Source organism: Geotrypetes seraphini, chromosome 15 (genome assembly GCF_902459505.1).
Source record: "Geotrypetes seraphini chromosome 15, aGeoSer1.1, whole genome shotgun sequence".
NCBI classification, from domain to species: domain Eukaryota; kingdom Metazoa; phylum Chordata; class Amphibia; order Gymnophiona; family Dermophiidae; genus Geotrypetes; species Geotrypetes seraphini.
Window position 1 is genome coordinate 19,602,668 of NC_047098.1, and position 20,983 is coordinate 19,623,650.

At 43.6% G+C, this 20,983-nt stretch overlaps 1 protein-coding gene across 1 annotated transcript in view; it reads left to right on the forward strand.

Moving 5' to 3' along the window:
• CFAP74 (cilia and flagella associated protein 74) overlaps positions 1-14,228 on the forward strand; it is a 194,777-nt gene extending 180,549 nt beyond the window's left edge. The window contains exon 39 of the mRNA XM_033922642.1: positions 13,852-14,228. The gene's annotated coding sequence lies outside the window, so the exon portion shown is untranslated. The remainder of the gene's footprint in view (positions 1-13,851) is intronic.
• Positions 14,229-20,983: the final 6,755 nt, after the last annotated feature.

The following is a 20,983-nucleotide window of genomic DNA, read 5'->3' on the forward strand; positions in this document are numbered from 1 at the left end:
CTTGTTGTCGTGGGACCCTTGAAAAAGAAGATATCTTCCTCCGCCTCGATGCGGCCCGTAAGATACTTGAACGTCTCGATCATGTTCTTTTGCTGAGTCAGGCTAGGTCGCTGGTTCAGAACCTGAGATGCATGACTTAGGGCTCCTTTCACTAAGGTGCACTAGTGTTTTTAGGTCACGCACAAGATTAGCGTGCGCTATAGTGCCCGCTAGCCGAAAAATTACCGCCTGCTTAAAAGGAGGTGGTAGCGGCTAGCGCGTGCGGCATTTTAGCGCACCTTTGTAAAAGGAGCCCTTAGGAGACCATTAATGAAATGACAGTACTTATATAAGTACTACTGCTACTTCTATACAGCTGCTACCAGGGATCTCAAAGTCCCTCCTTGAGGGCCGCAATCCAGTCGGGTTTTCAGGATTTCCCCAATGAATAGGCATTGAAAGCAATGCATGCACATAGATCTCATTGCATATTCATTGGGGAAATCCTGAAAACCCGACTGGATTGCGGCCCTCGAGGAGGGACTTTGAGACCCCTGTAGACGTATGCAGCACTGTACATTAAATTCAAAAAAACAATGGGGAATCTGGAGTATACTGTGCATACACTATTTTGTACCTCTAATTTGGAACAAGCCAAGCTGCCAAGACACCTAAGAAAACCTATCCGCTACCTCACATTCCGAAAGAAACTAAAGACATAAGAATATGTCATACTGAGACCGGCTGAAGGTCCATCAAGCCTAGTATGCTGTTTCCAACAGTGGCCAACCCAGGTTCCAAGGACACAGTGGTACTTAATCTAACCTCCAGTATTATATACCGAGTGTATCGCCTTTAATTTCTTTGTCTCTTATGAAACGTTTCTAAAAGGAGGGAAAAGGCCTCTGGAGCTACGGAGAGCAAAATGCTACATCGCAGCTATGAAGGGAAGAGACGTCCACCTTTTACTGGCTCCCCTCCAACACTCTATCATAGGCCATTAAAAAAAAAACCCACCTTGTATGCACGCAAATTGAAAACGTGAATTAGAAACGCAGATTTTAGACAGTTCTACTTCAAACAGGTAGGGCAAAACAGCAGGTAAGCAAATAAAAATAATAAGTGCTTATCTCAAAGGTTCCTGCCAGAACGTGTCCTCACGCGCTGTCCCCGCAATTTCAATGCTTTCCACAAATCCAAATGTAGCCGTAGCTGATGATGGCCATTGTTTCACGATTAAATCGCTGCTTCAGGGCTCTGAAAGGCATTAGCTCTACACGAGTCCTGTTCCTGACACTTTCTTATCCTCAAAAGGTGCCTGTAGGTTCCAATCACCACAACTTGGACTGCAGAAGCTTCCTTACAAAAGATCTTTGTTTGGCCAATGCCTCCAGCGGCTTCAGGGGATTATATCTGGTGCACTGGTTGCCTTGGATCGGTAGCATGGAATGTTGCTACTCCTTGGGTTTTGGCCAGGTACTAGTGACCTGGATTGGCCACCGTGAGAACGGGCTGCTGGGCTTGATGGACCATGGGTCTGACCCAGTAAGGCTGTTCTTATGTACACCCTGGTGCCCCCTGAAGCAGCCGGAGGGATCAGCATAACAAAGGTCTTTTGTTGGGAAGTTTTTGCAATTCAAGTTGTGATGATTGGAATCTACAGGTACCTTTTGAGATAAGAAAGTGGATGGATACAGATAAGTGACATTTTATATCAACCCCCCTGGGCATCCTTCCCATATTGACAAATTGGGAGAGATCTTTCGGTGTACCTCCTGTCATTGCCTGCTAGTGCTGGAATTCAAAGAAGAACTCCCTCATTAGTTGGCAGAAACCCCCCCCCCCCCCCCAAATCCCAGTGCCACCATATCCTGCCATTTGCCAGTTTTTGACCTCACCCAGTGTCTATCATATTTTCCGACATGTCATAATTCCTGCTGATTGACGGATAGAGGCAAGAAACCAAATGATAGAGTTCATGACCTCAAAAAACTAACAAAGGTGTCACAAGTTTCCACTGAGCTGTCACAAAGTGACTCATGTGAGATGCTGGGGATCAGATACAGCTCGGGAGAGGGAGAAGAGAGAGAGAGAAAAAAAGCAGTCCCGTATGCAGTCTAGAAAAAAACAAAACAAAATCTCAGAAGAAAATCTTTGTTGATCAAGGGGAAGAAGAAATGTCCAAAATAAGCTTAACAAATGAAAACAGACCAATCATTCATGAAACTGTCAAAATACTATTGTGTACAATAGTTTTCAATGATCACATGATAACAGCCTGAAATAATATGAAGTACTTCTTAATTCTCAGTCCATTCTAGGTTTTGGAGGGTATAAACACAGATCGGCTAGAGATTTAGGAGACAGTTCTATAAAATCTAGGTGCCAGGTTGATGCATAAACATAGATTAAATAATAACTCTTCTACTGTGTAATAACGAATATAATTATAAATGCCTTATACACCAGCACCAAGTATTAGTGACTCCAATTAGGCATGTAGCACGTAAATATGAAAATCGTTTGCACACATAGCCCAACACGCTGTTATAAGTGGGGGAGGGAAAAGCCTAAGGAACCCTACCTCCACCCTACAGAGTCCAGGTGGTAGGCATAACAGGGTGAAGAAACTTCACAGGCATAAAAAGAAGCCTCTCCCACGACACCAGTACAGGGCTCCGTGCAATGCAACTAGGGGATTAAAGGCTACTGCTTTATATATATATATATATATATATATATATATATATATGAGTGTTCCCAAAGGGGAACACACAATAGTAACAAGCATTAACACATGTGAAGTGTATCAATCTATAAGATAACAGTATACCCATATATGCAGTAAAAAAGGGTGACTAGTGGAGCAATAATTAGAATAATTGTCATAATATACAAATCAAGAATATATATATTCTTGATTTGTATATTATGACAATTATTCTAATCAATCTAGATTTGTATATTATGACAATTATTCTAATCAATCTATAAGATAACAGCATACCCATATATGCAGTAAAAAAGGGTGACTAGTGGAGCAATAATTAGAATAATTGTCATAATATACAAATCAAGACTATGTATATTCTTGATTTGTATATTATGACAATTATTCTAATTATTGCTCCACTAGTCACCCTTTTTTACTGCATATATGGGTATACTGTTATCTTATAGATTGATACACTTCACATGTGTTAATGCTTGTTACTACTGTGTGTTCCCCTACTCATATTGTTGGCTTTATATTGTATTGTATTATTCTACAAAATCAATAAAATTCTTAGAATTAAAAAAAAAAGACAAATAGGTTAAAAATTATTTTCTCGTGATGGAGGTCCGTCTCACCGACGATGGCCAGCATTTCATAATTTCTGCCTCCTCAGGGTGTAAACTCACTCATTGGACCTAAACCTCGCCTCATCAAAACCTGATGCCTCCTGACTCCACAAACTTAGCGCATAAGCAGTCCAAAAGAAGAAGCTGTGCTGATAGTCTATAAAAGCATCCCATATTGCACATATTTACATGCCAGAAAAGAGAGTGTGCCTGGGATGGAGAGTGGGCATGATTGGCCTAATCAGAAAAGGACCGGGGACTTGTATACTGCCTTTTTGTGGCTTTGGCATTCAAAGCAGTGGGCACTGAGGATTAAGTTGACTTGCCCAGGGTCACAAGGAGCAGCACTGGGATTTGATCTCACAACCTCTGGGCACAGAGGCAGCAGCTCAGCTAGCGAGCCACACTTGTGTGTAACATGCAGTGGATGTGCCCAAGTGTATACGACCTACTTATAGCAACTAAGGAAACATGAAGCATCTCTTATGAAGCCCCCCCCCCCTGAATTGTTTGTGTCTTTTTCTGCTCCTTGAAGTTTCTGTGCTTGCTCTGCCTATCCATTCCCCTCACCTCTCCAATCCATTCTTGCCCCATTATCAACCACTCTCTTCAGTTGCCTCTTTCTCTCACAAACCTTCCATGTGCCTCCAAAAACCCTTGCCCCTTCCCCTCTTTCCTATTCGAGAGGGTGCTGAAAAGTTATCAATCCAACCACGGAGAGAATGACGTGAAGCCATTAAACTTACAAGTTATTCCAAATATTCACCCCCCCTCTATGTTCAACACACTTGGCACATCGTGTCTGAAGTTTCCAAAAAATACTCTGATATCTGGTCACTGAAATGCTGTCTGCTGCTGCAATGATCTCTGAATCATTTGATAATCGCCCTTTCAAGCTCTTTATAAGGTCTGGAAACAGAAAATAGTCCGATGGAACAAGAACTGGTGAGAGGGTGGACGGTCCATGCACTGAAACTCCAACTGCATCAAAAAACATCCTTTGTTTTGCCGGTGTCAGGTCAAAAGCGCACCGGGACAAAGGCGTACCAGGACAATTGAGCGCAACGCGGAGGCGCGCACCGCTCAAAATTACTGTTTTTAGGGCTCTGACGGGGGGTTTTGTTGGGGAACCCCCCCCCCACTTTACTTAATAGACATCGCGCCGCGTTGTGGGGGCATTGTGGGGGGTTTGGGGGGTTGTAACCCCCCACATTTTAATGAAAACTTCACTTTTTTCCTGTTTTTAGGGAAAAAGTTAAGTTTACAGGAAAATGTGGAGGGTTACAACCCCCCAAACCCCTCATAACACCGGCGCGATGTCAATTAAGTAAAGTGGGGGGAGGGGGTTCCCCAACTAAACCCCCCGTCGGAGCCCCTATAAACTGTAATTTTTTTCTGCGCACACCTCCGTCTTGCGCTCAGTTGTCGGCGCGCGCCTTTGTCTTTCGCGCCGTTGTCTCTGAACCGTTTTGCCAGCCTTGTGAGCAGATGCACTGTTGCAAAAAGAGAACCCCTTTCTGCACCTTCCCTCTCCTTTTTTCTTTCAATGCCACCTTTAATTGGCACAAGTTACAGTACTATTCTGCATTAACTGTTTGACCTCTTGGAAAGTAGTCATTACAACACCTTCCTGATCTCAAAACACCGTGGCCATGACCTTTCCTGCTGACTTTCGGGTCTTGAATTTCCTTGGCCTTGGAGAACCTGAGTGCTGCCATTGCATGGACTGTTGTTTTGTCTCAGGATCACGGTGGTGCAACCATGTTTCATCAACAGTAACTAGTCGTTCCAAAACGTTGGCACCAGCTTGCTGAAAATGCTGCAAAATCAACTTGGGAAGTGTCCACTCAATGTTGTTTCTCATCAACATTCAAACATTTGGGCACCCACTTGGCTGACAGCTTCTGCATACCCGGCTGCCCGAGGATTATACACTCAACACATTTCCTGGATATCTGTGGTGACTCAGCAATTGTTTCAGCCGATATTCGCCAATCTGCCAAAATCAGGTCATGGACATGGTCAACAATTTCAGGAGTTAACACCGTTTGAGGCCTCCCAGACCTTCCTGCATCTTTGGTCTCAAAATCTCCATGCTGAATTTTTGCCCACCACTTCTTCACTGTGGAATGTGATGGGCATTTGTAACTCAATGTTTGCATCATACATTCATGGATTTCCTTTGGAGTTTTCTTCTGCAGGAATAGAACATCATGACAGTTCCAAGTTCCACACTTTTCGTTGATATGGTTCAATCCATGGTCTGAAACAATGGCAGAACATAGCATAATGATTCTGAAAATTGACTCGTTGCAAAATAAAATAACACTCTTTTTGGCTACAGTGGCAACGTAATGCTCAGAATTTAGAAAGTTGGTTGGGCTGAGAAGTTTTCAGGACCTCCTCGTACCCCACCCACCCTATTCCCTTTTTGTAAGTGCCTGGTGTGTGAGTGTCTGTGTATCTCTCCTACAGCCATTGTGTACCCTTGTGTGCCACTTATGTTGCCTGTGCCATTGCTGCCCTGCCCAAGCTGTCTCTCTCTGCATTTGGGAGTGTCCACATAACACCGAGTGCTTTGGCCTGCCGCCAGCTCTGTCTGTCATTGTGACACCCTGTCTATCCTTAGAGTTCCTGGACATGAGTGATGGGGAATTCCTGAGGATATGGATTAATGCTTCCCTCATCCAAAGGACTCAAATGCAAATGAATTTTTAATTCCTTATTCACCCGTTACCAAAATTTGGAATGGCCTCCCAACAACTCTTAGGACTGAACGGAATTACCTCAGATTTAGGGGAAAAAAAACTGAAAGCTTACCTTTACGACAGCCCTCAACAACCAGCGATAAAAAAAACATAAAAACTGTGGATGTAGATGTTCTGAAGGACGATTTATTATTCACTCTTCGCAATAAAAACATTAAAACATAACTATAAGTCTATAGTACATATGTGACGGTCCGTGTTTCGGCGAACATGCCTTCCTCAGGGGTCCTAAAGGGAATTGAGGTAAAATGAAATAATAAAGGATAAATAATTATATTATTTTCTAATTATTATTTTTTATTTATGCTTGTATTTTAATGTTTTTATTGCGAAGAGCGAATAATAAATCGTCTTTCAGAGCCTCTACATCCACAGTTTTTGGTTTATTTATCGTTAGATCGCTCTCTCTGTGGAATATTGGGACAGCATCACAACCACAGCTTTGTAAAAGAGTGCTTGTCTCTCAGTCAGTTTCAGGAACCTTGAAACCTATATAGGCAATCCTTAACATTAGCCTATAGGACATGGCTTATTGCCTTTTCAGTGAGAGACTAAACAGCCCAACCAGACAAAAGAATATCAAGTTTAGCATTGTTTTAGAAATACTCATTTCCAAGCTACTAAACAAACTGGATTATTACAGACTGATTCTACATAGACACAGTGGTGTAATATGTGGGGAGGGGGGGGCGGTCTTTCCCAGGCACTGGCACCTCTCCTCCTCTCTAACCCCTTGCCATGCTTACGTGCCTTCCCTCCGGCACCCCAGACACCAAGTACACCCCCCACCCCCTCCCTGACCCCTCCCACAAAATCCTGGTGGTCTAATGGGCTGAGGGTTCGGATCAGACCCCCCAAGCTTGAGAAGCCTCCACCCTGACACCGCCCCCTGTACCTTTTGTCGAAAATCAGGCAGGAGGGATGCCTCTCCCCCCTGCCTTGAAGGGCCGCCTCTTCAAAATGGATGCACTGGAAGGGGCCTGAGGTCCTGAATTGCTTAGGCCACCCCCCCCCCCCAGCTCACTAGACCACCAGGATTTGGTGGAAGGGAGAGGGGCGATCGGAAGATGGGGGGGCGCTTGGTGTCAGGGAGTCCTGTTTTTTGCAGCGGGGGAGGGGGTGTGCACATTCTTTGGGGGGGGGACCAGAAATGTGCCTCCACCCCGGGTGCCCCCTACCCTCACTACACCATTACATAGACATTCGATGCTATCAGAATAACTGGTATCTTTCACACCAACAGACTAGAGAGTTGCACGGGGACAGAAATCCCACCCATCCCCGCCCGACCCCATCAGGATCCTCTCCGTCCCCGCCAGGATCCTCTCCGTCCCCACCCGTCCCCGTCAGGATCCTCTCCGTCCCCACCCATCCCCGCAAGGAATTACCTCCATCCCCGCCCGTCCCCATAAAAAGCAGCAATTACTTCTGACAGGATAATCAATTTCATAGTTTCTTTTGCTGTTTTCCTTGTGGAATCTCTTTGGTGGAACCCATTTTTTGTTTTCTGTTCAGGTAATTAACTTATAAACCCCCTCTTTTACTAAGGCTGACGTGTCCATTATATTATATGGACGAACCCTTCTTCCAAAGCCTTCCATCCCCGTGGGAGTCCCGTGGGCCAGAGGGGGGGTCCCTGTGGGAGTCCCATGGGTTATGGGGGGATTCCCGTGGGACCCCTGCGGGACCCCCACGGGACCCACGGGATTCCCGCGATCCCCTTTCCCGTGCAGACCTCTACAGCAGACCCTCACCAAGCTTGGGATAATTATCTACAAACTAAAAATAGAAATATGCAGACAAAAGTTAAACTGAACTGCCAAGAAGCCAGACTTTGCATACAATGTAACACCACAGAAACAATGGTACATGATTTTGTTTGGTTTTAATCATTTATATTCCGCATATCCTACAATTCTATATGGATTACAAATTATTCAGGTACTCAAGCATTTTTCCCTAACTGTCCCGGCGGGCTCCTGCTCTTATCTAATGTACCTGGGGCAATGGGATTAAGTGACTTGCCCAGGGTCACAAAGAGCAGTGCAGGATTTGAACCCATATCCTCAGAGTGCCGAGGCTGTAGCTCTTACCACTGCACTACACACTCCCTAATACTGTGCAAAATATAAAGATAGCAGATGTAAATTTGAAAAAAACTGATAAAAAAACAATCACCACATTACAAATTAACAAATAGAAATACAACAAAAGATAGAAAATATGAAAATGCCATTTTATTGTACTAATACATTTTTCAATAAGCTTCCAGAGGCCAAAATCTGCTTTCTCAGGTTAGTGCAGTATACTGCTGTTACGGTACCCTGTGCTGACCTTAGGAAGGGGTTATGGTCTCCAAAAATTTGTAAAATTAGTCCAATAAAATGATTACCTTATTTACATTTTCTATTTATAAATGCTTATTAATACAATACTACTTTATGCTAAAGCAACAAAAAAAAATATTTTCTCTACCTTTTGTCATCTCTGGTTTCTGCTTTCTTTCTCTTCTCTTCACTTTCTTCTTTCCATCCAGCATCTGTCCTCTCTCCCCCTTTGATCTACTATCCGCCCTCTCTCTCCCTCCCTTCCATATAGCATCTTCCCTCTTTTATAACTCTTCCATAAACTGTCTAGCCTCACCCCCTTCCATTCAGCCTGTGTCCCTTATTCCCTTTATATATAATTCATTTCAGCTTCACCCCCTCACCATTTTCTCTCTCCTCTCTCTGTCTCCAACCCTCCCCCATGCTCTGATATATTTCTCCTTTTCTTTTCTTCCCTTCCCTTCCCTCCTCTCCCCCTGGCATCTCTGTATTCCTTCCCTTCCCCCTGGCATCTCTCTCCTCAATGCTCTGGATGGCTAGCAGGTAGGCAGGCCTACCTCCATCCTTGCTCTGGCATCTATCCATCCCTCACTCTCTCCCTGATCTGGCATCCTTCCTTCCTTCCTTCCTTCCTTTCCTCTCTCTCCTGACATCCTTCCTTCCCTACTTCCCTACTTCCTCTTGCATCCATCTATCCCTCCCTCCCTGCTTTGGCATCCTTCCATTCCTCCCTCCCTCCTCTGGCATCCATCCATCCCTCCCTCCCTGCTCTGGCATCCTTTCTTCCCTCCCTCCCCTGGCATCCATCCATCCATTCCTCCCTCCTTGCTCTGGCAACCCTCCCTCCCTCAGCACCCTTCATTCCCTCCCTCCCTCCCTCCCTCTCTGCTCTGGCATTCATCCGTCCATCCCTCTCTCTCTCTCTCTCTGCTCCGGCACTCATCTCTCTCTCTCCCTGGTCTAGTATTCTTCCTTCCTTCCCTCCTCTGGCATTTATGCATCCATCCATCCCTCCCTCTGGCATCATTCCTTCCTTCTCTCCCTTCCTTCTCTGATATCTATCCCTCCATTCCTCCCTCTCTGCTCTGACATGCATCTGTCCATCCCTCCCTACCCCTCCTGTGAGATGACCCCTACTCAATCTGAACATCTCTGGTGGTCTCGTAGCCAATTCTTTCCTGCCACTGCTATAGTAGCCGCTTCAAAGATGTTCAAGATGGCTGTCAAGGCTTTGTGTAGCAGCCTTATGAGGTTTCATGAAGTCTCGACACCTAAGGGTTCAGCAGTGATGGTCCTGCTGCCAGATGCAGGGATAGGCCAGAGAGGAGACAAGAGGGGTTAGGAGCACACAGGTACATGAAAAGAGTGTGCCAGGTGATCTTGGCTGCTCAACTAGCTGGGAGAGACAGGAGGCCAGGGTTACATTCAGAGTCTTAAACCCATTGACAAGGTCATAAAGAAGTGGTACAACTGTGCTGGAGTGCTTGTCTAATTTTATACATGAAATTGTGCTGAAAATTAAATGAAATTGTCACTTAGACATCTGGCACAGCACCAAGGCCCTGATTTTATAAAAGATGTCTACAATTAGACGTCTAGCCAGTCTAGGCACCTAACTTATTTTAAATTGGCTTAATCAGTGCTGATAATTGAAAGTGCTATTAAAATAAATTTTAAAACAATTTTTTAAAAATTAATTTGCTGGTAGGCACCTACCTCGGTACATTGTTGTTGTTGTTTTTTTTAATGTTTCTGGAAAGCTTACAATACAAAATAAGGGTGTCAAAGTGGAATTTGCACCAGGGTCCCTATTGCATTGACCCTCTGCTCTGCTGGGATCTGTGTGGCCAGTTTACTACCTCACAGTTCAAAGCAGATTACAAAAAGAACAAGTGGCTGGATCAGTTCTCTAGGAAATCAATATCTATTGCAAACAATGACCTCTTTTCCTAAGCTGCAGTAGAGGTTTCTACCGCAGTCCGGAACGCTAAATGCTCCGATAAACATAGGAATTCTATGTAAAAGGGGGAGAATATTAACTTGATCAAGCATACTTTTGAAATAATAAACTGGTCAATATTCAGAAATGGCCACTGATTGGTTAAATCACTTATTCAGGGCTATCTCCTAATTTTCAGTTGCACTTATTTGGGTTTCTCTGCTGAAAATGATCAGTTAGCGCCCAAGAGAAAACTGGCCCTTTGGGGGGCATTCTGATGGCAGAGTGAGCACTTGGCCAGTTAAATGCCAATATTAAGAACTAAACCAGTCAGGGTAACCACATAAATGGTCCCTCATTAGAGTTATCAGATGGCCCGGAAAACTCGGACATGTTCTCTTTTTAGAAGACTGTCTGGGTGTCTAGAGAGATTTCCAAAATCTGACCGTTCGTTTGGGTTTTGGAAGGCCCCAAGCTCAGGTCCACATCTGGAGGTCCTCTGTGCATATGCAGACGTCAATGGAATGATGTCACTTGCACGTGACATCATCGCACCAATGTCTTTTTTTAATTTTTATTTTAGTATATACCACTTATGGCCTAAGTGGTTTACATTCAGGTATTCAAGTGCTTTTCCTTATCTATCCCGTGGGCTCACACTCTACCTAAAATACCTGGGGCAATGGGGGATTATGTGACTTGCCCAGGGTCACAAGGAGCAGCATGGGATTTGAACCCACAACCGCAGGGTGCTGAGGCTGTAGATCTAACCACTGCACCACACGCTCCCATGTTCTGTGCATGCGTGGCGGTCCTCCAGATACAGTCCTGAGCTCGGAGAAGGAGACACAAGATTCGTGTGAGGGTAGGGCTGTGGGGCAAAGCAGGATGGAGCTGAGGGCGGGGCCAGGTGTCCCCTTTTTTATAAGAGGAAATCTGGTCACCCTAGCCCACACAACACACAGTCTTACTCATGCTGAATATTGACTTAACTGGCTATGTGTTAACTGGTCAAAAAGCACAAAAAAGAAAATTCCAACGTAGTCTGCAGTGAAGCAAGCAAAAAACAACATAAAAACTGCAAATGATGTACAAGATACAGGCGTTGTTTATTAAAACTATAAAAATGCAGTAAAATATGCAACCTTATTACCAACCAGGGGACCCGACACGGTCCGTGTTTCGGATAGCACGCCTTCCTCAGGGGTCTGTGGTGGTTAAGGTATGAAACAAAACCGCATAAAAGATATCAAACGAACGCCTACGTGAAACAAATGTAGGCAAGCATATACTACACCACGGACCCCTGAGGAAAGCGTGTTATCCGAAACACGGACCATGTCGGGTCGCCTGGTTGGTAATAAGGTTGTATATTTTACTGCATTTTTATAGTTTTAATAAACAACGCCTGTATCTTGTACATCATTTGCAGTTTTTACGTTGTTTTTATGTGTTAACTGGTGCCACAAACCAGATATTCAAGGCAGAAGCCCAGACATGGCCTGGCATTGAACGAGTAATAACGCCAGCGACCATCATCAAAACACTCACTGCCATCAGCTGAATATTTACCCTATCAAGTTTCAAGTTTATTAAAATATTTGTTTGACCGCTTAATCTAATTTCTAAGCAGTTAACATAATAAAATTACATAAAAACAAGTTAAACAGTTATATTGAGACGTATATTAAAACAGGGAAAACAAGTGACTTGCACAGACATACGGCAACAAAGGGACGGATGGGGAAGAACTACAATTGATATAGGATAGGCAAAACATCAGTGGCTAAAACAATAGGTTAGGTAAAAAATTATTAATAAAAATTAAGATTTAATTATAAACTTGGCCCTTAAAAGGGCATTTTAACCAAAAGCGTCTCGGAATAAAAATGTCTTTAATCCTGTTTTAAATTGTTTTATATCTGATTCATTACGAAGATATATAGGCAATAAATTCCAGAGAGAAGGAGCAGTAACAGCAAAGTTGTTGGTGCGTAAAGTATTAATTGATTTTAAAGAAGGTTTTGAGAAGTTGAGCGGAGGGATTTCGACGTAACATACGGGATTAAAAGGCTATTAATAAAATCAGGTTGGTTATTCAGTCTGGTTGTAAATGTTAAAAGTGAAATTTTATAGTTAATCCTATGTTCGATTGGCAACCAATGGGCGTTGATTAGGAGAGGGGAGACGTGATCATATTTCTTTGCCCCGCTAATGATCTTAATAGCGATATTTTGGACGATCTGTAGTCGTCTGATCTCCTTTTTTGTAATGCCCTTACAAAGGGCATTACAGTAATCTAAACAGGAAATTATCAATGAGTGAATTAAAGTTTTCAGTGCGGCAGGTTCCAGTAACTTAGTTTAAAATAGATTTTATCCCTCTTTCTTGGAATTCCTCAAACCCTAATACCACCAGATCCTCCCACAAATTAAAACTATCCTTCCCCTCGCTAAAAGGCATTTCCCACACAGGAAAGCTAGGGACCTCCCTCCACTTCAAAATCACTGAGCTCTGGAACAACCTTACCTCCCCTCTTCGGAACTTGAGCTCTCTCCAAGTTTTCCGCAAACATCTGAAAACCTGGCTTTTCTCAAAAAATGTAAGTCTCCCTCCAATTTAGGAATCAAGGAAACTCTTATATCTTGGCATCCCAAGTCCTCTAAATTTTCTTCACACTTCTACCTCTAACCCTCTGTTTTAGTTCCTTCCTATTTCTCCTACTGTAAACTGCGTCAAGCTCTACGAACGTGGAGATGATGTGGTATACAAACCTAAGGATTATATTAGATTAGATTAGATTGTGACATTACTGGTAAAGGTTGGCTCTTAGGCGTTGGTGGAATGAGGCATTATGACATCACAATCTCAGCTCTGGAACGTTGCTACTCTCTCAGTTTCTGCCAGGTACTGGGACTTGGGATGGCCACTGTTAGAACAGGATACTGGGCTTCATGGACCTTTGGTCTGTCCCAGTATGGCAATTTTTATGTTCTTATTTGAGCCGAGTACAGGGCAATGAAGCCCCTCGCTAAAAGGCATTTCCCACACAGGAAAGCTAGGGACCTCCCTCCACTCCAAAATCACTGAGCTCTGGAACAACCTTACCTCCCCTCTTCGGAACTTGAGCTCTCTCCAAGTTTTCCGCAAATATCTGAAAACCTGGCTTTTCTCAAAAAATGTAAGTCTCCCTCCAACTTAGGAATCAAGGAAACTCTTATATCTTGGCATCCCAAGTCCTCTAAATTCTCTTCACACTTCTACCTCTAACCCTCTGTTGTAGTTCCTTCCTATTTCTCCTACTGTAAACCACGTCGAGCTCTACGAACGTGGAGATGATGCGGTATACAAACCTAAGGATTAGATTAGATTTTTTTTTGAAAATGACAAGTTTAGATTGAAATTTTATATCAACTAGAAGACTATTTCACATTTTTATTGCTATCTAAGGAAAAGAAAAATGACTTCTTTTTTTTTTTTTTTTTTTTACTTCTAGGTCCAGTCCAGTCCACTGAAAAGGAGAGAAAGGGCAGGCTGAATGATTTCACGAGAGTTCATTGTCAGGTGTGGGAACAGTGTGACCTTGGTGATGTGCAAGGCTCGCCTGCCCAGTTTCCAAACCTTCAGTGTGGCAGCGCATTGGAGCAGCTGCAGCCGTAATCTGGCTCTGAAACTAATGGAAAGAAGCTGCATTCTTGACATAATAACAGAACAGAGTGTTCTCAGCCTAGGCAAAAGCCAATAATTAAGTTTACACTCAATACTAAACAAGTTTCTGCATCAGCTGTTATGCCATACCCCTGACAAGGCTTCTTCTTAGTAATTGCATAAAATAATTTGGCCTTTGATGCATCTTAAGGCAGAGAAACAAGGAAGGAGGTGGAAGGCACTATTTTGTGTCCAAAGATTGATGAGCACTTTGCCAGGAGGAGCAAAGCCAGACATCCAATTCTGGGCAGGTCTGAGCCTAAAGTGGGTGGATACGAAGAACCCCCCCCCCTCCCCACACACACACCTGCCATCTCTCCCTCCTCTCCAGGTGATTGGGGATCGCTTGACGCCTCTCCCTAATACCCCCCAGGACCTTAACAATCCTTTAGTTCTTCACTGGCAGTGAGCAGGGAATCCTTTAACGCAGCTAAAGGAAAGGCTAGGGGGCCAAAGCCAGTAGGTATGAGTCCCTGCTCACTGCTAGAGAGGAACTGAAGAATTCAAAAAGTAGCAGGGGGTTGAGGGAGTGGAGTTAAGAGACCCCCCAAACACCTGGAGAGGAGGGGAGGGAGAGATGCCAGGTGTGTGTGTGGGGGGGGAGGAGAGGGTGTTCCTGGTGTCCACTTACTTTAGGCTCAGATCTGACCAAAACTGGATCCCTGTCAACCAGAGCATCGCTGGGCTGCAGCTGGGTAGACCTGTGTCCACCCGGGGCCCCGCCCATGGCTACATCACTAGCGCCTGCTAGTAAGACTGTACCAAATATTTGTATTTGATTCTATTGGCTGAATATTCTATTGTATTTGATTCTATTGGCTGAATAGTGATTTAAATTTGAATACAAACATTCCAGGGCTCTACTGTGCTAAATCCTACTGAAATAAACACTAGCCCCCTCCCCAAAATTCAGTGCTATTTAACCAGCCTGGAATGGTTCTTTGGATTTTCACACATAGCTAAAGAATAAGCAGGAACTGTGCCTAATTTAGATTTGAGGATTTGCACTAGAGAATGACACGGTGGCAAAATTCATCACCGTCCCTGCCCCCGCGGATAACCGCGGGAAATAATCCCATGTTATTTTCTAGTGTTTATTTCAACCTCAGTCCTTCTACACCAGCATTCTTCAAAGCAAAGCTTTTGGGTCAGTGGTTGTGGCCATTCATACTCTGATTCTTATCTGAGCCAAGGATAATGAAGCCATTGTGATTGGCTCTTAGGCACTGGTGGAATGAGGCATTATGGCATCACAATATCTGCTCTGGATACCAGAGACTGTCATTCTGTAGTGTCTATCTCAACTTCAATCCTTCTACACCAGCATTCTTCAGAGCAAAGCTTGTGGGTCAGTGGTTGTGGCCATTCATGCGCTGATTCTTATGTGAGCCAAGGATAATGAAGCCATTGTGACATCACTGATGTGATTGGCTCTTAGGCACTGGTGGAATGAGGCATTATGACATCACAATATCTGCTCTGGATACCAGAGACTGTCATTCTGTAGTATCTGTTTCAAACTCAGTCCTTCTACACCAGCATTCTTCAAAGCAAAGCTTGCAGGTCAGTGGTTGTGGCCATTCATACTCTGATTCTTCCCTCTCTCCTTAAAGAATGACATGAAGATGGTTTCCCGTGGTTATCCGCGGGGACGGAGACGGTGATGAATTTTGTCACCGTGTCATTCTCTATTTGGTAGCTCTCCAGTGCCCGTTGTGAATTAATACAGATTAACTGAAGGAGTAGCAATGCTTTTGAGGTGAGAAATGCTAGGAGACATATCTCAGATTTGAAAGAAGCCTAATCGTGTGTCACTAAAGTCGGAAATTACCATATACTTTCTGGGTTTATTTTTAGATTTACTACAATTTGATTGTGAGAATTTTGGGAACGTTGAGAATAGGTAATGGATTTTTTTTAACCTAGGATGTATTTCCTATAGCAGCCTTGAAACTGATATAGAGATTTCCAGGAGCCAATGATCTCTGGAAGTACTGAGGTCTTTTTCTCCATTAGCCTATACTGTATAAATATCTTCTACTGTGGTGTTCTTTCCATAGCTTTTGGTGTCTAATTATTGAATATTTATTGGTGAACCCTAGACCAGTGCCTTGATTGAAACCCAACTGCTAGGCATGCGGGACTCAGTATGGGTTGCAATAGAGAGGCTAGCAAAATGCCTTGCATCCTAGTAATTTTTGGAAAGGAGGAAGCAGAGTTGGAACCTGTGCAAAAGACAAATGGTGGGATGGGTTTCATAAATGGACAAATAGAGAGTCTCTGTAAAGCAACAGCACAGTGAATCAATATTTCATGAGTTCAGGACTTGAATAACAGGAGTGCAAAATGTCTCTTTCCAACTTTGCCTCTGGGAAAATCAAACAGCCAAGCTCAGCGGAGTGTCCAAGAGAAACAAATGGAAGCAAGAAAGAGGAATGAGATGGTTTCAGGGCACACAGCCTTCAGGAAACACTGGGCCTCTCTCTGGTCACGTTGCCATTCAGGTACCTGTGTGGGAAAATTAAGAAATCTGTTTATTATAAGAGAGGTAGAAATCCAAGTACACCCCTCCCCAAGCTGGTAACTGAGTTGTGGAGAGCTAGTGGGACATGATGAATTATTGGAGCAAGACTGGGAGTGGCAAATGTTCATTTGCAAAGCTGTTATGTTTCTTGGCGCTTGAATTTTCTTAAGCCCCGCTGCAGTGGGTTGGGACTCGGACAAATTGTAGATGTGGAGGCCCATGCCAGCCCTGCAAGGCCCCAGCTGGCATGGTGGGGCCCTGCAGGCCAAGTTAAAAGATTTTCCGGGTTGCTGTGGCAGATAACTTATTTCACTGGCATTTATTATTGTTTACAGTGTTAATAGCTCAGGCAATAATTGTTATGCTTTATTATGTTGCACAATAAACAAAGCTGCGGCCTGTTTAATACCACTAACTGTCTTGTGTTTCCTTATTAATCAAAACTGGAATTGACCTGATTGTAAATTTTAAAGAGTTTTGATATTCAAACTCATCTAACTGACCTACAAATGCACTCACTCAGCTGCCCCTCCCATTGGATAGTCTTCTGCCTCTGTCCCCCTACAGCAGAGATGTCAAAGTCCCTCCTCGAAGGCCACAATCCAGTCGGGTTTTCAGGATTTCCCCAATGAATATGCACGGGATCTATTTGCATGCACTGCTCTCATTGTATGCTAATAGATCTCATGCATATTCATTAGGGAAATCCTGAAAACCCGACTGGATTGTGGCCTTCGAGGAGGGACTTTGACACCCCTGCCCTACAGAAAGAATCTCCGGCTTTGCTTTAGCAGAGCAAGGCAAGTCTCGTTAGCCTCTTTCTCTCCTCAGTCTTTCAGCTTCACAAATTCATCACTCTTTTGACTAGTTATGCATTTATCTCTCTCCATTTAACCACACTTCCCACTGGGTTGAGAAGTACTGTCCTAGGCTGTTCATGTTCAACCCAGTTCCTGAGGCACCTCTAGTACCATCAGGTTTTCAGAATATCCACAAAGAATATACAAGAGATAAATTTACATACCAAGGAGGCAGTGTTTGTAAATTAACATCATGCATCTTCATTGTGGATATCCTGAAAACTTGACTGGCAAGGGGGTGTTCCAGAACTGACTTGGGAAACACCGATTTAGCTCTCTGTCTAGGGTTACCAGGTGTCTGGGAAACCCCAGAAATGCCCTCTTTTATAGTTTATAGTTTATTTAATTTTTGATTAAACGCTTTTTTGTTTCTTCAACGCGTTGTACAGAATATAAAATAACATTACAGCAAAAAAAGAAAATATAACATTTAGAACAATTTTTCTATAAACTACATAACTGACTATAGAACGTACTAGGTAATTATGGGCTGGCATGCAATAAACACAAATGGTAAAGGGGGAAAGAAATACAATTGGTAAAGTAAATGAAAGAAACATTTAAGGTAAACACAAAAGGAATTAGGGAAATGGGCATGAATTAAAAACAAATATTATTTAATCTCTAAAATGAGCCCCTTTTTTTTTTTCCAGTTAAAAGCGTCGTTAAAAAGGAAACATTTTAAGTTGCTTTTAAATTTTTTTAAGTTTTTTTCCATTTTTAAATATAGTGGAAGAGCGTTCCAGATTGTAGGGGCTATAACTGAAAAAATTGAGGTACGGCGTGTGCCAATATTTTTTAGGGAAGGAATATTGAGGTTAAATTGAGATATGGACCTTAGGGATCTTGGTGGGTCGTATGGAATCAGTAATCTATCTATGAAGGCTGGGGCATTTGACTGCAGAGTTCCAAATGTTAAAAGGGCAATTTTATATGTTACTCTTTGTGAGACTGGCAACCAGTGGGCATTTTGAAGGAGAGGGGTTACATGATCCTACTTCTTTGCTCCAGAAATTATTTTAATAGCAGTATTTTGAATCAGCTGCAGACGTTTTAAGTCTTTATGATAAATTCCTTTTAAAAGTGAGTTACAATAATCTAATTTTGATATAACGAGTGAATGTATCAGAATATTGAGGGAACTAATGTCAAGAAGAGGGGCTAATGATCGGATCATTCTCAGTTTATAGAAACAGTTTTTAACTAAGGCGCTTATTTGTGGTCGAAATGCCCAGGGGCCCGGACTTTCCAAAATCCAGCAGTTTGTCCGGGTTACGGAAATCCCCGATGCGCTCCGGCCACATCTGGAGGGCCTCTGAGCATGCGTGGATGACATCACACACATCTGCACATGCTCAAGGCCCTCCGGATGCGGCCCAGAGGTCAGGGAAGAAGAGATGTGCTTTGTGGGGATGGGGCTGGAGGCAGAACTGGGCGAGGCAGGGATGGGGACGGAACAAGGTGGGGCCAGGTGTCCAGGCTTTTACATCTCAACATATGGCAACCCTATCTCTGTCTAATATAGAGAATATTTTGGATATTATTGGCTATTATCCATTTAGGGTTTTTTACTTGTAATATAGAGAATGACACGGGGACAAATTTGTCCCCGTCCCTGCAGGAACTCAATTTCCACATCCTGCCCCCGTGAGTTTTGTCACTGTCCCTACCCCATTCCTCTAAGCTCTGCCTTAACCGCACAAACCTCGAACACTAATGATTTTAAAGTGTTTGAGGCTTGTGCAGACGAGGATGGAGCTTAGGCATTGGTGGAATGAGGCATTATGACATCACAATCTGAGCTCTAGAATGTTGCTACTTATGATTTTAACGTGTTTGAGGCTTGTGCAGATGAGGACGGAGTTTAGGCATTGGTGGAATGAGGCATTATGACATCACAATCTGAGCTCTAGAATGTTGCTACTTAGGATTTGAAAGTGTTTGAGGCTTGTGCAGATGAGGACGGAGCTTAGGCACTGGTGGAATGAGGCATTATGACATCACAATCTGAGCTCTACAATGTTGCTACTTAGGATTTTAATGTGTTTGATGCTTGTGCAGATGAGGACGGAGCTTGCAGGAAAGGGGCAGGGACAGGAAAAGAATTCACAGGTAAGGGACAGGAAAATGAGTTCCCACGGGGAAACATTTGTTCCCGTGTCATTCTCTAGTCCAGGGGACCCCAAAGTCCCTCCTTGAGGGCCGAATCCAGTCGGGTTTTCAGGATTTCCCCAATGAATATGCATTGAAAGCAGTGCATGCACATAGATCTCATGCATATTCATTGGGGAAATCCTGAAAACCCGACTGGTTTCAGCCTTCAAGGAGGGACTCTGGGGACCCCTGCTCTAGTCTAATACTGCATTGGAGCAGAAATTCTAGACCCAATCATTGGGACACATCAAGCCAGTCTGGTTTTCAAGATCTCCACAATGAAGATACATGAGATAGATTTTCATTCAAAGGAGGCAGAGCATGCAAATTTATCTCACGCATGTTCATTGTTGATATTTTGAAAAACTGACTGGCTGGGTGTGTCTCATGGACTGGGCTGAGAATCCCTACATTCAGAGATGCTAAGTTACCCAGTTCTAGTTTGGAGACTTCATAGCCAGCCCTGGTTTTCCATTTACCTCCCAATTCCTAATGCCTGATCTTGCCCATTAAAATCAGTGCTGCAAGTCCCATAACACACCAGGACAGGGTGGTCAGAAACCCAGGACAGTCCCAAAGAATCTAGCCTGGAACTGGGTAACTTGGCATCTCTGCTGCATTGGAAAAATGAAGCATGGGGATAGAAAAATATGCCGGCTTAGAAATATAAATTTGCTGCTTACATTTGTGGCAGTGACAGATAACTTCCACTGGCAGCAGGCATCTGAGGAAGTGAGTATGAGCAGTTTTTACTACCACCATCATCTTTTGTTTGTGGGAGGGGGCCCAAAGTGGAAAAAAAAAATAGCATCAAAAAATGGGAATACTTTGAATTTATTCTAGTTACTTTTCAAATACAAGGAAAGCCTAAAAAGGTTAGGGCTCTTCAGCTTGGAAAAGAGAAGGCTGAGGGGAGATATGATTGAAGTCTACAAAATCCTGAGTGGAGTAGAACAGGTACAAGTGGATCGATTTTTCACTCCATCAAAAATTACGAAGACTAGGGGACACTCGAAAGTGCAGGGAAAATACTTTTAAAACCAATAGGAGGAAGTATTTTTGCCACTCAGAGAACAGTTAAGCTGTGGAATGCATTGCCAGAGGTTGTGGTAAAAGCGGATAGCGTAGTTGGTTTTAAGAAAGGTTTGGACAAATTCCTGGAGGAAAAGTCTATAGTCTGTTATTAAGACATGGGGGAAGCCTCTGCTTGCCCTGGATCGGTAGCATGGAATGTTGCTCCTCTTTGGGTTTTTGCCAGGTACTGGTGACCTGGATTGGCCACAGTAAGAATAGGCTACTGCCTCCCCTCCCTCCCCCCCCCCCCCCCATTAGCTGTGTGCTTGCAACGGGCACAAGTTCAAAACTCAAGATCAGCACTTCCA